At 32.8% G+C, this 18,502-nt stretch overlaps 1 long non-coding RNA gene across 2 annotated transcripts; it reads right to left on the minus strand.

Annotated features, from left to right (window-relative positions):
• Positions 1 to 207: 207 nt before the first annotated feature.
• On the minus strand, positions 208 to 17,450 carry LOC145283760 (uncharacterized). 2 transcript variants are annotated; one of them, XR_013868741.1, is made up of 4 exons: positions 17,299 to 17,450; positions 9,360 to 9,539; positions 7,818 to 7,946; positions 208 to 260 (listed from the first exon to the last, which is right to left on the minus strand). It is a non-coding gene; the product is annotated as an uncharacterized LOC145283760 (long non-coding RNA). The 2 variants fall into 2 exon arrangements; XR_013868742.1 differs by having other exon boundaries at positions 9,360 to 9,542; positions 17,299 to 17,435.
• Positions 17,451 to 18,502: the final 1,052 nt, after the last annotated feature.

Consider the following 18,502-nt stretch of genomic DNA (forward strand, 5'->3'; position numbering starts at 1 on the left):
AGTTGCAACCTGCCTTGAGTGAAATGAAAAAGAGGATAAAAAAACTACAAAACGAATACCACATTTTTAATCCGCAAAAAAATTCCTGCATAACTTTAAAAATGTGCAGTTAACAACATTTTACACAAAAATGACAATGCAATATAAAAAAACCGCCAAATAGCTTGTTAGTAAACAGCTAGTGAGAATAAAAACACGTAATTCAAATTCAGATACAAATGGCTTTATTAGTCCAATAACATTGCTTTGTCGGAGTAAGCCTGGAATCGAAAAAGAAAAGAAATGCCGATTAGATCATATATAGTTAAGTTATTAATCGCGTGATGTATTTCAAAGAAATGTTTCTGTTTTTGTTTTGTGAAAATTTGAAAGTCAATTATATAAAATTACAATAGACAAATGCGAGCATGAAAAGTAATATGGTTGATCTTAATCATGGAAAGGAAAGGATAAGATATTCTAGTAAAAAATGTAATAAATTTATAACTTAAAATATTGCAGCATAAAGAATTGATTATATAATGTGAAATTAATTTTTTTTTAATTCTTAACGCTGCAATATTTTAAGTTATAAATTTATTATGTTTTTTACTAGACTATCTTGTCCTTTTCTTTTCAATATTTAAGCTTAACCATATTACTTTTTATGCTCGCATTTTTCTATTGTAATCAATGATTCTTCCCAGCTTCCATTAAATTCACTTGTTCTTTGTTTAATTTCAGTCTTATTTTTTGCCCTCATAAACATAACATACACATATGTAATAACAATGTACGACACTTGTCTGCTTTCATTCTCTCTGTTTCACCTGTTACTTCTCTTTTCGCGAGAGTGGTGAATTAGTAGCAACACTATTCGCTGAAGCGACGTGGTTGCTATGGAAACAGCCAGAAAGAACGTCGCTCGCTTCCTTACCTTTTTCATACGATTTTAAACACGAGTAAATTCATCATAACTTTTGTTTTACTGAGCGAGAATTGAATTTCTTTTTTTTTTTCAATATAGTTGAGAAGCTAATCTATAAAGTGTAATAATTGTTTGAAATTTGGTCGAAAAATGAATGAGCGGTGAAGCTTTAAAACATTTCTAAATGACTAAAACTGCAACTTTACCATATATTCGAACACGGTAGGATGGAAATTGACATGCCAGGATACTGTACCAACGCTGCTCCAAAAGCAGGTATGAAATTAAAATACACTCTTGACTAAAATAAATATTTATTTATGAAAGAGGATGGTAATGCCTGGGAGGGTGCATCTGTTTTTTTTTCTGATGAAGAACAGTCTTATGATTCACAGCTGTTCAGAATTCTTTTGAAGATAACAATTTTGAGTACATTTCAAATGCAATAATAAAGATTTTTTTTCATCACTCGTTCACTATTTGGAGGACTTTTATGACAGAAAAAGACCATTAGTGTTCTTCATCCTAATTTATATTTATTAGATAATTAGCAAAAAGAAAAAAAAATGGCTGCTGATGTGAAAACATGTTGATCTGTGTGACCAATTTGTTGATTGCATCTAAATGATCAAAACTGTCACATAAACATATATTTAAACACGTTAGAGTTTGAATGATAACTGAAAATAAATACTATGACGAAAACATAAAGTAAAAAACTGTGATGTTTTCACCTACTTATACTTATTTAAATTTCTAAAATGCTTATTCGATTTTGTTTATTACAAAATCAACACGAATAACCTAAACACATTTTATTGTAACAATTTTATAGGTGACTAAGTTACTGTTTAGTAACTTAGCCACCAAAGGAATGACATGCATATTTTTTAATGTCATATAAAAAAAACAGAATGTCTATGCAATATCAAACGCACACGTACGTTGAAAAAAAATGAAGCGTACGAATAGTTCTATCTATACGCGCTCTTTCTCAACAATTAAAATAAAATGACAAAATATCTTGTACATCAAAGAACTAGAAATATGTGTAAAATAAAGAAGAAATAGGAATGGCATGCATATTTGTTAATATGTCATATAAAAAAAATGGAAAAATTGCATTTACCATACTCACACCTCCCACCTTTACAATATATTGTTATGTGGAAGTCTTCCGAAGTTTTCTTGCTTTTCACAGCTCACGTATAAAAGTTTTCATCACCTCTTTAATTTATATGCTTACTACCAGCCATACTATGTAGGACATTTTTTTTTTTAGCGATTTTACTTTTAGTGCAACAACTTTATTGAGACCCCTCTTTCACACACAAAAACTAAAATGACATGCACAGACGTCAAATCTAAAATCAATCAAATAAAGACAACGAAATAGAAAAATATATTTCATGTGAACTTTCAGTGACGTGCTGAAGTTATCTCTGATTCTTTCTCCTCTGATCTTGAGCATGTGGTACCATGGGAAAAAAAGTGACTGGTTACTTTTAATGCATCTAAAACCAAACTTTTGTCGTTACGTCATCAACGCTCTGATCCGCATCCGGCATTAATTGAAATGAATGGCTCTCGTTTTTGGTCGGCTCCATGTTTTGACAAGCTCCTGGGCTTGTTGATTACTCCTGATCTTAAATGGAACACGTACATCAAATCTATTGCCAAGGTCACTGGGAAAATGGCAGGATCCAGTAGATATCTGATGCAATTCTCTACCTATATAACAGCCAGGCACATCCAAGGATGGAGTACTGTTGCCACATCTGGACAGGAGCTGCTACAAAGACCTTATCTTGCCTTGATAGAGTTTAAAATAGACCTCGTAGCCTAGTAGTGGATGCCCTTTTCTCTTCCTTACGGCCTCTTTCTCACATGAGACGTTGCGAGCTTGTCTCTGCTTTATCATTATTTTCATGACAAGTGTTCGCCTGAACTCCAGTATATGCCGCCCTTCCTCGTCAAACTGTCACGAGAAACACTCGTTTAGCTGAAAACACTATACATAATTTCCCCCGCTCTTTATCTGGGCCTAAACCTAAACGTAGATTCAATGAACAAAGCTTCTTTCTTAGAACTGAACACCTGTAGAACTCTCTTCCATTTGCCTGCTTTCCGGCTGACTACAATATGGTCGTCTTCAAGTCCAACGTAAACAAGTTCCTGGTGCGTCGTTCTCCTTAAGTAATCCAATTTACCAAATTTACACTACTAACAATTACTACGACATTGTCCCATTGACCACTGTACACTCCTTATCCTCGAGTGATATCTGGGCCTTGATAAATTGTGACTCCTTTGTAAAAAAAATGTATTCTACGGACAGCAGTTCTTGCAATAAGAGAAATATTTAGCTAAGAGAACAGAGACCACCGAAACATCGGCTTGCTTTTTCAAATAATAATGTCTGCTAATATATAATAATTCATGCAATGAGTATGACCAACTTAAGACATTTTAGTATTGGGACGATTACTCGGAATCGAAATCGAAATAGTTGGAAATTTAGGGGATATCAGAACCGGAAAAAATGTGCCTATTTCCGATGCCCAAAACGATTCTTGTATGACATTTTTAGTTAACTGTCAAAAAGTTGACTGACGAAGTTAATTAAATAATAATTAATTAAATTATGGTAATAATTGTTTTATTGAACTGTATACAATTCGTTTGGGTAGCCAACACTTTTAAGAACCAACTGCCATTGAGTGCAAACAGATGGTGATCCGAGCAAGAACAGGATTTGACCTATAAAACTGTCAATAAATCAAAAACCATCTGCAGGTGTAGTGACATTTCAAAATTATAAAATATATATAAGTAAAATAAATTCGTTTTGAGAACCCAACATTTTAAGTTCAAAGGGATTGTAACTCGAGCAAAGACCAATAAAACTAAAGCAAACAATTTGCAGGTGGTTGCACCTGCTGATAATCATAATTTTCAAAATTATAAACAATAAATATATTTTTAACTTAGCAAACATTGTGGGTCGGCATAACTTGAAATTGAGTATAAGTTTGCCACAAGGACTGGGAGGCTATATATCATTCATCAACTAATCACAGAATTGCTCCGTGTACCCCTTTCCAATGACTGCAACTGATTGGTCTATCATCTAAAACCAATGAAAGGCCAACCAGGGCGATTGTTACGACGGCAGACACTAGTCGACAATCTCAATTGGCTGACCAATAAGGAACTGATTGTTCAAGGATTCGGTCCAATAAATAGAAGATACCCAAAACGAAAAATCGAGTTGGTTCATTTTTCGTCGCCGCTTAAAGAACCAAAAAAATTCTTCATCACTGATGCTGCTCAATTGCAGTTAAGATTTTCTCCGAAAACATTATTCCGTCAGTCAACTACAATCACTTCCATTCCGCGGTGTTTGTTGAAGATTGTGTTAATAAACGTTGCTATTGATTATAACAAGCGCTTTCCGACATTTTCTTTTTCTTCCTCCAGCAACAAATCCAACCTTCGTCGACTAAATCGCACTCATCTCTTCTTTGTACGAATTTTGAGGCAACGTGGGTGTGAAAGGAAACCGAGAAAGACCAGTCGAAACATGCGGTGATCACGAAACCATCGGCAAACGCGGTGTCGTGAAGTAGGTGTATCAGAATTTTTGTAAGAACTTTTGACACCCCTAATACGAAACTGCGAATAAAATATAAAAAGCTCGTAATTTCTCTTTTAAAAGTGCGTTGTTTATTTTCTTTATGGATTATACTTCCAAAATAAACTATTAAAGTTGTTTTAAAAGTAATAGTAATATTTTTTTTAAACAGTAATGAGGTTAATTGAATTTTACGAGTTCAATATTTTTCAATTTTTAAACTTTAAAACTCTATCAAAATTTTTCTATTGATTCTATTTTTACGATATTTTCAGGGTGGAATTTTATGCTCTTTCCAATAAACTGAATATAATATTTTAGACAAACGTTTTTTTTTTAATTCACGCCCCCCTATTTTGAAATGTCTATTAAAAAGTAAATAATTAATTTATGTACCAAAGTTTTATATATCACAAATTGCAGATAAAAGATCAATAAATAATATATTCTAATGTAAAATGAGAAAAAAGAACAGTTTTTTAATTTACCTGTAAAGTCCTAAGTTTAAAACCTTTTTTTTTAAACACGTTGTTTGTATTTTTTTTAATGAAACCTTAGTCCTTGCTCCTTTAATTGACAACAAAATAGGGGTTGAATTACATTTTTCAAGTAGTTGTAAGCTTGGAAAGACAGGGGGTCGAATTATTCAATATTTTTACCGAGTTTCTGACACATCTAGTCGTGAAGATATTGTACCACACTTGTCATTATATTTTTAGTTTTTGTTTGTTTAAAACTGAATTTGACATAGTCCATATTAATGATAAAATCGTTTTATTTATTTTAATTATTGATTTGGAAAATGTCAGTAAAACTAAAATTCATAGATTTATTGTATTCTTACGTATGGGAAAATTTATACACATATTATATGAGTTTTTGCGATAATCGAACTCACTCACTCCCCAAAATTTTTATTTAGAAATTTTAAACGAATCGACATCGACATTAATAATTGTATCGGATTCAAAAATCAAGCCGATGGCGAATAGACTCACTTGCGTTCCTGTAATTTTCACAGACGGATCGGTTTGTCGGCTCTAAGTTGGAGGCCTGTATTCAGTTTGACTTGTGTTTTGATTCGGTCGGACTAAGAGCTCTGATTACAGGTCCATCGTTTGGCGGATAAAAAAGTAAGAATCAAATTACTACTAAAATTCAACATTCTTACTTGTTTTGAACTTGAATTGTGATTTAGTTCCAAAGGAAAATCCTTTATATTTCAGCAACGACAGAAGCTACCGAATCGATACTGAGCTTAGAATCGAGATAAAGACAACAAGCAGACGATCACGACCTGTGCAGTGAATTCACACGGCCGTTTATTCACACAATACCTTCACCTACATGTCGGCTCATCAAGAACATTTTGCGTTGGACTTGAATACGACTATATTGTAGTCAGCTGGAAAGTAGGCAAACGGAAGAGAGGTCTACAGGTGTGCAGCTCTAAGAAAGAAGCTTTGTTCATGGAATCTACGTTTAGATTTAGGCACAGATAAAGAGTGGGCGAAATTATTGATATTGTTTTCAGATAGATAAGTGTTTCTCGTGAATGTTTGGCGAAAGGGGTGTATAGATTGCAGCTCAGATGGGCACTTGCCACGAAAATAATTATAAAGCAGAGACAGGCTCACAACATATCGCCTGTGAGAAAGAGGTTGTAGGGAAGAGAAAAGGACATCCCAACTAGGTTACGAAGTATATTTTGAACGATGTCAACGCAGGATAAAGCCTTTCTTTCTAGCAGCTCCTGCTCGGATGTGACAACAATACTTCATCCATGAACATTGCACCAGCTGTCTTAGGCCTGAAGCCCTAATCGTTTAGTAGCGCTGTGGAGGCATCCTAAGATTTAAATGTCACTCCTCACACAAAAAATAGAATTTCTCTTTTGCGGGTGGAGAATAAGAAACTTATTTTGTTTCAAAGCCCCGGTCAACGCCGGGTTGCCTGCTAGTAACATTATAAAACATATGCTAAAATATACCTTAGTGTGAGATTTAGTTGTGTCAAATTGGTAATTATAAAGATCTGCACCAAGCATACATGTCTTTCTCTTAGAAATTAATGCACTTCTCTCGTCATCTATAGTCTACATTGTGGAACTCTGTTCCGTCTGCCTGCTGTCCCACCTGACTACAACCTGGATGTCTTCAAGTCCAACGTAAACAAATTCCTGGTAAACCGCCCCCTTAAGTAAACACTTTATTAAATCTCCACACTAACGTACTGTACTTATAATAACCCTTACCCTTGAGTGGCTTCCGGGCTTTGATAAGTGGTGACCACCTTGTAAAAACAAAATTGGTTCAGCCATTGCATTAAAATAAATAATAACCATTTCTTTTTAGCCGCGTTATCTAATTTTCATATGCATTGCTATAGAAATCACAAACTAAACCTAAACATAGATTTCATGAACAAAGTTTTTTGCTTCGAACTGCATGCCTGTGGAACTCTCTTCCGTTTCCCTGCTTTCCACTTGACAACAATGTGGTCGTTTTCAAGTCCAACGTGAACAACTTCTCCGTGACCTGTCCCAGTAAGTAATCCAATATACCAAATTCACACCACTAATGATCACTACCATATTATCTAATTGACTACTGTTCATTTATTAACCCTTATCCTCGAGTGACCTCTGGGACTTGATAAGTGGTAGCTCCTTTGTAGAAAAAAAAAGTTTGCATTATATTTGATCTAGACAAGAAGTTATGTCCGGAGAAACGGGTTGTCGGAATCATGGAATATTTGAATGAAACGTAAACAAGCTCATTTTAGATTAAACACTATTTATTACAGTTGAAACACAAATTATATTTACACGATATGCACGTGTTAGTGCAGCCGCCATATTGTCTGTTCTATCTGGAACTCTCTAGTCTCTTTCTTTTCATCTATATAAGGGCAATAACTCTTACTTTCTTTATTAGAGTTATTTCCCTTGTAGCTTTCGATAGCTATCACACAATAATTGGACAAAATTCACTGAATTGAATTTTCTAGTTAAAATCTCTATGTTTAAGCTGTAAATTTCAGATATTTGTTAAAATTAAACTCATCTAATGGATTTTTTTTTTTAAATTTGAATAAGGGTTATAAAAATAAGGTTTTACGGTATTTTATTTTGATTCTTCTAATTGACATGAAAATGGCGCAAAACTGTTTTTAGGGCAATTCATTTTACTATGAGGGTATTCTTCTAGTATACGTATAAACAGTAATGCCTGTAAACACCTTATGTAAATATGATAAAGTGTCGAATACCTGTACCTGTTTTAAGCGGTCAGTTTCCGTATGCATGCGTCAGCGTTCGCTCCTTGTTTTCGACAATTCCTCACCGCATTTATAATACCATAGATGCTTCCACGTGGCAAAGATGATTCAGCAACGTGACAGAATCTGCAATGAAATAAAATGGAATCTCGGTGTAAAGGGACAAATTATAACAAAGAATAACGAAATATTATTAAACATGTAATTTTTGTCAGAATTTTGGAAGATAATGACTTATTATTAGTTACATTGTTTGTTATCGTCCTTAGCAACGTTGATATATACATGCATTTTACTAATGTATATTATACTATATAAATATTAGTTGTCTGTATGTAGGAGTGTATATATATATTCACAGTTAAAAGTCCAAAAGTACTAATAAAAACCCCACAATGTTTAAATTTACGAGGTGCATAAAAAAGGTTTACGAGGTGCTTTAAAAAGGTTTCCAGACTTTTTCATATGGACACTTTTATAAATAGTACACACATTAAACTCTAGTCCCCTTCGAAGTAGTCTTCTTCGACTGCAATGCACTTGTACCGTTCCAACAACTTATAGAAGGCACCATGGAAGTCATCTTGAAGTGTGTCTGTGAACCTTATTACAGCCTCTTTCCTTTCCTCAATTGTCTCAAAACTACACTCTCTAAGGTGCTCCTTAATTTTAGAGAATAACCAAAAGTCACAGGGAGCAAAGTTTTGGACGATAGGGAGGTCAAGGGACTGCCTTGATGCTCATCTTGGTCAAATAGTCAGTGACAAGGATGGAGTTGTTGACTGATGCATTGTCCGGGTGAAAATGTGTTAAGTTTTGAGACACTGTGTTGAACAAAGATGGCGACGTAGTTCAGATCAGTAACCAAGATGGCGACCAAGAATCGAATGCGGTCCGTGGCGTAGTTAACCTCTTAAGTTCTGAGTTATAACAGTTGTAAATGGTTTAACATCGGCTGGAAGTCCCTTGAGGGGCATTGATATCAACAAGCTATCGCTTATTATTTCAACTTAGAGTTTTAAGGCATTGGCGGTTGTTTCTGCCCTTATAACGTAGTCGGTAATGGTTTCATCCCGGTTATGTTTCAAAGAGGTTAATTCTGTATATAGGAATATTATTTTTGGTTTCCCTTTTGATAAATAATGTTCTCTTAATATGTTCAATGCTTTCCTCCCATCATCCAATGCGTCTCTTATAACCAGAGACAGACTTCTATCGTCTAAACATTGAATCAGTTCTGCCAAAACAGTCGCGTTTTTTTCGAGAAATTCGAGGTCGTTTGGATTCTCTGCTGGAGATTGTATGACTTTCTGTAGTTTTCGAATCCTTAGATATCCCATAGGCTTAGATTTCGATCCGTCAAAGAAAAGACGATGGCTGGGCCCATAACCTGTTAAGTTTTGAGACAGTGACTCGATTTGAAAAGTGCTGACCTCTTCAAACAGAATCTCTTTCCTTAAAATCTGCCTACCTGCATAAAATAAGAATCAAACGTGTCAACAGAATGAAAATAAAAAAAAGAACCGTTAATAAACTTACTTCATACAATGCTCTCCTCCACTGGGATACTTTACGTCCATTGCGCAGTAGATGTCGTTAATCATTAGGCATGCCATGCAGCGGTACATGCATTCATTTTTGGCTGATGCCGCCATGAACATCATGGAAAAGGCCAAAGCGAAGATGACAACTTGGCGATTCATCTTTATTGCAAAAGATCTGCTTAAATTTTTTTTTGGAAAACCAAAAAATGAAATTTAAATCAATTTAACAAAAAAAGGAAACCGTCAACGAGCAGATATACTGAAAATTAAACTTTTTCAAAAAGTGAAGACAACAAATTTATAGAAAGTTCTAGCATGTAGAGGGTGTTTGGGATAAATTAGACTGTTTTGAGAAAGAAAAAGCATGATATCCTGCCCAATAATTGATATACTCTTAAAATTCAAGTCGTATGCTTAACCAAAACTTTTCACAGAATACTGTTTGTTAGATAAATTCAACTTTAGTCTCCCTAATGGCTCTCACTAGATTGGTCCCATCATAATATATTTATTCCTTAAAAGTAAGTTTATGATAAATTCACTTTCTGGTAATAATTTGGCACATAAACAGAATAGGACTCGTTTATTTGTTGGTTATAGAAACAGAGGCAATATTTCTAGACATAAAAAGTTAAACTCGTAAGAAAACAATTAGGAATTATAATTAAAAAACATAACTATGATCGAAAACAGTAGTTCAATAGAGGGTAAGAGAGAGAGAGAGAGAAAGAGAGAGATGGGGGAGATAATTGAGTGACTTGATCAGCTAACTATAAATTACGAAACAGAACAATTAAAAAAATATTTGTTTTAAACATAACTCGATCCCAGATATAATGTATATTTTGTATATTTTTTGTTTGTTTTTTATATATATTATAATGTATATTTAAGCATATAGTATATCTTATTAAAATATATAAAAAAAGTCTTAGGAAAAAACGTTAACTCACATTTAGGCCTATTATATGTTTAATTTGGATGCATAAAACGTTTCAACTTATCTATTACTCTCCCTGTCCTTATTTTATCTTTCAGCCCTCGCATTCCATGGACGATGTTTCTAATAAAAGAGTTGCTATTTCTTCAGTCAGAATTTATCCATTTAACATTTACTGTTGAGTAATTTTTGAACTTCACGTAATATTTTAGTTCCTTATATTAAGTGGCTTTATACTCTGTCTGGAGCGATTCCCATATGGAAAAACATTGCATATAAACTACAGGCTCTTTGAGATATATATGATTCTTTTTTTTAAGGAAAGGAAGAATTGGGCATGTAATTGATGTATGATAAATGTTATATAGTAGGATGCCTTAAAATCAATATAACATAAAATATCTTACCGCAGGGATTCCAGCCTTCTCATGAGTATGTTTGCAGCACATGATGAAAGAATGGAATAATCATGAACAAATAAGAAAATCACTCGCTGTTACATAACGATATACGTTTATTATGAAGACACACACTACGTGACGACAATTCAAACATAGTACATGAAAGGTTAGAAGTCCAAGTATGATAACTGGAACGAACGGGAATGATGCTCCCTTCTCCATTTTTAAAAGTCACTCTGTTTTCCCTCCACTCTGTACTTCCGGTCGTTGATCTCGCGAGCAGTCGCGAGAATTTAAAATCTAAGATTGGGACAGGGGAAGGCAACTTTGCCCAAAGCAGTAAATAATTATTCCCTTTGCATTATACTTTTGTATCGTCCTAACAATCAACTTCAAATTGCATGTTTTGCAGAAACTTGTGTTTCTATAACGACATCTAACCGAGATTTGAATCTGGAGCTCGCAACCTTCATGGCGCTCTTCGAGAAACGCCTGAGCATCAGTTTGATTCTGGTAACAAGTTCATCGGGTTAGTGCTGCATGCCATACAGTTGATGTCTTACCGATTGCACTCCACACATTATATTCGATGTGATTGCAACCAAGCGATTAGGCGGCAGATGTTGAGATTGGTGATGTCGTCTAAGTTCCAGACAGATATTCTTGGGGGGGGGTATGATACGTTACTGAATCGTCCTGCTGCATGTATTGTTTTCCAGTAGTCACTCCTGCAACACAGTTATTGACAACAGTGGACAGCAACTCAAGATCTGAAATAAGTCTTAATCTTTTTGTTGAGCTTTGGGGCAGTGAAGCGGCATGAATTAGCCTTTGTAGGAAACACATCCGAACACTGTGATAGTTTCAGGAGACGTGGTGCTCATTACATGCGGAACTTCGTGCAGACTGAAAACTAAACACCTTTTATCAGTACGTTGTGCTAGTTCTCCTTAGAAGAACCAAAGCATACCGATTCGACAAAGTATTTGACCTTGCTAAAGATTTTATTTGGAGAAGGGGCTTTCGTGCAGGAGTTTTCTTGTGGTTAAGCCGTGGATACTTTCCTTTGCAACTTTATATGATTAGCGAAGATCCTTGTTTAATGCTTTCTTCATAGTTACCGCTCCGAAAAACTATCTGTCTCACATATATCCACCGTCGCTTTTTCTATATACCCCTGCTACCATTTTTGCAGCTTACGGGTGTTATGATCTTGCTAGTCACAGCTTTCAGATTTTCGTCAGACTTAACCGAATCTCTTCTAACATTTCAGTGTCTTCGATTGTCTCTTACGTTTCCACTTATCAAACCCACAGATAGTACGCAGAAACAGCTATCCGTTACGATTTGCCAGTACAAAATCGAGGGTGACGGTGGTTAAGTAGTTAACAACACGGACTGGCGACTTAGGTGTTCTAAGTTCGAATTCAGTTCATTCCACAAAAATCACTCTTATTTAGGATGTTAGCAACCTTCACGTGGTCCCGTAAGTAAATACCCGCTGTCGTTCTAGAAAGAATTAATACTAGAAAAATATCGGGGAAACCAATACCAATAAAAAATCTTCGATTCATAACATCTTTGGATACGATGATAATGATCGCTGTTTAATACTTAAAGTTATTCTAAAATAAAAGAATATTAAAAACATATCAAATTAATCTCGAACATCCTTCAGTGACCTGTAATAACAGTTTTCTGCGGTTAACCTGATGCTTAAATGAGATCAAAGTTGCACAAATGAAAGCAAGATGAGATCAAAATCTGTAGTACTTACAAGACAGGAGTTGAAACGGGATGATTCTGTCTGGACTAGATTAATACTGTTACAATGAGGAATCTTTTCGCTCTTACATATGGAGAGGAAAGGACAGAGAGTGCGTGCTAAAGTATAAACTGCTCATTCTCAAAAGCTGTTATATGTTTTTATATGCTGTAAATGTCGCGTAATAGAGATTATCTTAGTGAGAACTATCGGATCTGTTCACCGTTTTTGTAATCATTGAAACAAAACTGTCTTAACGGAATCATGGCAGATGTCAGTAACGATAATTTTCCACGTTGAAAATATGGATTATCAATAAACGCAAATCGTTTATACTCACAAATTGACGCTTATTTATTTGTTTACTTTTCGGATAAAGGAATTGAAAAGAAAAATATGCAAATGCGTCATCGCATGTGTCTGCCCGTCTGTTTGTTGCGGCTTCAACCGATAAAAGTGTGTAATAAACAGAAAATTATAATTGCACATGCGTTTCTGAATTTTTTAGATGAGGATTGATTACTCCTATTATTGCCATTCTTCGTATTACTCTTCTAAACTTTAGTGTTATTTTCACAACGTTTCGATCAAGGTAACCTTCGACCTTTTACAGGTGTATCTTGTAGAACTCAGGAATATTCATGTTGAACTCGGTAATCTGCACGGAATTTGAATCCACGAGGATATCACGCACTTTATTTAATACACGGGGATTACACGCACTCGTTTCGTCAGCCATGACTGGTAGAAGTCCTAGACAGTTTGCAATTATATTTTCTGAATTTGCCCGCGCTAAGGATTGAACCTTCAACCTCCAGAAGAGTGTAACTTTGAAACTGAATTTTATCAAATATTAAATCATCAGTTCGAGCGTCAGTGAAATATACAATTGCGAATTACGATTTTCATCCAGTCATGGCTAATGGAATTAGAACATGCTCTCACTGTGGATTGGATAAAGGATTCAATTAGAAATTCCGTGCAGATTCCAGAGTTCGATAGAAATATTCTCTAGTTCGACAAAGTACACTGGAAGAAGGTTGGAAGTTACATCGAGCGAAATGTTTGAAAATGACACTCACTATAAGAACCGTATAGTTCGAATAATCTAAATAATTACAGATGCGTCGAAACAAAAAAATCTTTTCGACCAAGATTCCTTCACGAGATACATGAATTCAAATGAGTACTTGTAATAAATGGATATTCAAAGATTTTTAGCATTTACAGAGTCAATGCCGGGTATTGATGTGGAATCCTGAATTAGTTTCTCATCTTGGATTAAACGTTGAGGAAAAAACAACAGATTTCCTTTTGCACATGATTGATTTAACAAAAACTGATTAGTCTCTTTCTTGTTTGGTCGGAAGGGAGCAATTTTTTTCTTAATGTTATGACCAATTATTCCCTGCCTCCGTATTACAGATACGTTTATTCCTTCAGATCTGTAATTGATGCAACTTTATTAAAAAAAAAACGCAACGAAGTTAATTTTAAATTTTAGTTTTGGGATAGAAAAGCGATGTTTTTAACACTAACTCAATCAGATATTGCATTAGTTTTCAATTTGGGGGGATTTTAAATTTCGTATAATCTGGGTTGTTATCTGTCGATACATGGAAAACATCTAACTGAGCCTTTTATTTATATTTTTTAATTCGGGAATATACCTTATTTACTCCTGAATCTCTGTCAAGATTCATGATTGACGCTCTAATACTAAAGTGTATTTAATGCTCATTTATTAAAATTACTAAAAAATGTTCTCGAAGATTTTGTGAGTAGAAAAACACGAATATGATAAAATTATTTTCGGTGAAAACGATCTTGTATTAATAAACAAGAATAATAATTTCTTGTATTGATCAACAAGAATAATAATTTTTTGTATTAATAAACAAGAATAATAATTTCTTGTATTGATCAACAATAATAATAATTTCTTGTATTGATCAACAATAATAATAAGTTCTTGTATTAATCAACAAGAAAAATAATTTCTTGTATTGATCAACAATAATAATAAGTTCTTGTATTGATCAACAAGAATAATAAAATCTTGTATTAATCAACAAGAATAATAATTTTTTGTATTAATCAACAGGAATAATTATTTTTTGTATTAATCAACAAGAATAATAATTTCTTGTATTAATCATCAAGAATAATAATTTCTTGTATTAATCAACAAGAATAATAATTTCTTGTATTAATCAACAAGAATAATAATTTCTTGTATTAATCAACAAGAATAATAATTTCTTGTATTGATCAACAAGAATAATAATTTTTTTGTATTAATCAACAAGAACAATAATTTTTTGTATTGATCAACAAGATTAATATTTTCTTGTATTAATCAATAAGAATAATAATTTCTTGTATTAATCAACAGGAATAATAATTTTTTGTATTAATCAACAAGAATAATAATTTTTTGTATTAATCAACAGGAATAATTATTTCTTGTATTAATCAACAAGAATAATAATTTCTTGTATTAATCATCAAGAATAATAATTTCTTGTATTAATCAACAAGAATAATAATTTCTTGTATTGATCAACAAGAATAATAATTTTTTTGTATTAATCAACAAGAACAATAATTTTTTGTATTGATCAACAAGATTAATATTTTCTTGTATTAATCAACAAGAATAATAATTTCTTGTATTAATCAACGAGAATAATAATTGTTTGTATTAATAAACAAGAATAAATATTTTTTGTATTGATCAACAAAAATAATAATTTTTTGCATTGATCAACAAGAATAATATTTTTTTTTATTGATCAACAAGAATAATAATTTTTTGTATTAATCAACAAGAATAATAATTTTTTGTATTAATCAACAAGAATAATAATTTCTTGTATTGATCAACAAGAATAATAATTTTTTGTATTAATCAACAAGAATAATAATTTCTTGTATTAATCAACAAGAATAATAATTTCTTGTATTAATCAACAAGAATAATAATTTTTTGTATTGATCAACAAGAATAATATTTTCTTGTACTAATCAACAAGAATAATAATTTCTTGTATTAATCAACGAGAATAATGATTTTTTGTATTAATCAACAAGAATAATAATTTTTTGTATTGATCAACAAGAATAATAATTTTTTGTATTAATCAACAAGAATAATAATTTTTTGTATTGATCAACAAGAATAATATTTTCTTGTACTAATCAACAAGAATAATAATTTCTTGTATTAATAAACAAGAATAATAATTTCTTGTATTAATCAACGAGAATAATGATTTTTTGTATTAATCAACAAGAATAATAATTTCTTGTATTGATCAACAAGAATAATAATTTTTTGCATTGATCAACAAGAATAATAATTTTTTGTATTGATCAACAAGAATAATAATTTTTTGTATTAATCAACAAGAATAATAATTTCTTGTATTAATCAACCAGAATAATAATTTCTTGTATTAATCAACAAGAATAATAATTTCTTGTATTGATCAACAATAATAATAATTTATGACATAAATACAACTGAAGAAAGATTACTTGAAATGTCTTCATATTTAATTGTCTAACTATAGTTTCTGTTGGTAACTCTCTGTAACTAAGATGCCCGAGTTATTGCTTTTGGGTTGCAATCGAGAAAACGGTGAGAAATGACAACTGCACCACCATCATTAGTTGCATCAGAGACAACAATAATATCCATGGATGGCAAGCAATTCATAAGCAACATGTCTGAGCTTCAATCTTATTAAGAAAAATCTGAAACTCATTTGGCCATTTTCATGTTTAAAAATGTTTTCTCTTTGTTTAAAATGATTTCTGCGACAAGCACGAGCTCGATTAATTTTTAACAAAAATACACCATAATAATCAGTCATGCAAAGGAAAAAGCAGATAAGCATGCTAAAGAAAAAGCGTTAAGTTTTAATATTTGTCGGTTCCGCCATTTTCTTAATAGTTTTGGCTATCGATAAGTTTTGTTAAAGATATTTCAGTTGTATCCGAAAAATTAATCATTTAAATAAAATCCATACTGCTAAATTCTCTCAAACGTACAAAATAAAACAAATTAAAGTTATTTTTCGGCTCTTGCAACAGTGATATCATCTATGAATGTCAAAGTATTCAAATGAACATCAACTGTTTGCCAGAGAATGGCTTCAGCAAATAGGACTCAGAAAAAAAGCTGCCGAATATAAACACTTCGTTGTGTAGGTTGATTGTCAACTCATATTTCAGTGTCTTCTATTGTCTCTTATATTTCCACTTCTAAAACTCACATGTAATACGCAGAAACAGCTATCCGTTAAAATCTGCCAATATTAAACTTAAGTAGTTAACAATACGGACTGGCGGCCTAGGTGTTCTAAGTTCGAATTCAGATCGTTCAACAAAAATCTTTTTTACTTAGGATGTTAGCACTCTTCACGTGTTCCCGTAAGTAAGTACCCGCTGGAAAGAATTTATGCTATAAAAATATCGGGGAAACCAATGCCAAAAAATAAAATCTTTAGATACGATAGTAATGACCGCTGTTTAATACTTAAAGTGGTTCTGAAATAAAATAATATTATAAACATATCAAATTAATCTCGAACACCCTGCGGTGACCTGTAATAACTAGGTCTGTGACAAGAGAATATTCTTATCATTGTTTTGACTCTCGAGTATATATCCGACACAGTAAGACGAGAACCACATCACTCTATTTAAAAACATGTAAGATATTAACTGATATATATTCGAGAGTCAAAATAATAACCCTAGTAATAACAGTTTTCTATGGTTAACCTGATGGAAAAACGATATTAAAGTTGGTAGTACTTACAAGACACGAGTTTAAACAGGATGATTCTGTCTGGACCAGATTAATACTGTTACGATGGGGATCTTTTCGCTCTTATATATGAAGAGGGAAATACCAATAGTGCGTGCTTAAGTTGAAAATTATTATTCCCAACAGCTGTTATATGTTTGTATATAATGTAAGTGTTGCGTAAAAGCGATTATCTTGATGGGAACTATCGGATCTGTTCACCGTTTTTGTAATCAGTGAAACAAAACTGTTATATGTTACTGTCTCAACGGAATCATGGCAGGTGTCAGTAACAATAATTTTCCACGTTTAAAATATGGATTATCAATAAACGCAAATACGTTTATACCCACAAATAGACTCTTATTTATTTACTTTTTGGATAGACAAGTTGAAAAGAAATTTGTAAATGCGTCATCGCATGTCTCTGGTTGTCTGATTGTTGCGACTTCAATCGACAAAAGTGTGTAATAAACAGAAAAACTTAATCCCCATGCGGTTCTGATTTTTTTTAGATGAGGATTGATTAATCATATTAATGTCATTCTGCGTTGTACTGTTCTTATCTTGAGGGTTATTTTCACAACGTTTCGGTTGAGGTAACCTCCGACTTTTTCACATCTATCTTGGGAATCTCACTGTTGAACTCTGGAATATGCAAGGAATTGGAATCCACGGAGATAACATGCAAGAGACAGTTCTATTATCTCTCTCTCCCACAGTTTCAATGCGTTACCCTTTTTCTCTCGCGCCCCCATTATTTCGCTCCTAACGTCGTTATCGCTAGACGTCGTCTCTAATATGTTATCTAGCATCTTCTCTCTTATTCTGATTAGGCTTCGAAATACCTAAAGCGTTTATTTATCCTACACCCCAATTGATGCAACATCTATATTGAATAATCGATAAAATCTTTATGTATTAGTATATATTTTTTATGCAATTCCTCTATTCTTTCATCTTCTATCTTTTCCTCTAATCTCTCTCTCTCTCTCTCTCTCTCTCTATATATATATATATATATATATATATATATATATATATATATATATATATTATAACATGAATAGGTTAGCTAAATTAATTAAGAATAGGAAACTAGATCTAATATTTGTAACATGTCTTCTTCTTAAGATTAAGGGAGGTGGTGTTTGATCAAGACTACTGGGGAGCCATGACTTATACACTGTTTTGTTTTTAAATCCCCGAAACAGTG

This window comes from Euprymna scolopes, chromosome 8 (genome assembly GCF_053919585.1).
Source record: "Euprymna scolopes isolate OS-2025 chromosome 8, ASM5391958v1, whole genome shotgun sequence".
In the NCBI taxonomy this organism is placed as follows: domain Eukaryota; kingdom Metazoa; phylum Mollusca; class Cephalopoda; order Sepiida; family Sepiolidae; genus Euprymna; species Euprymna scolopes.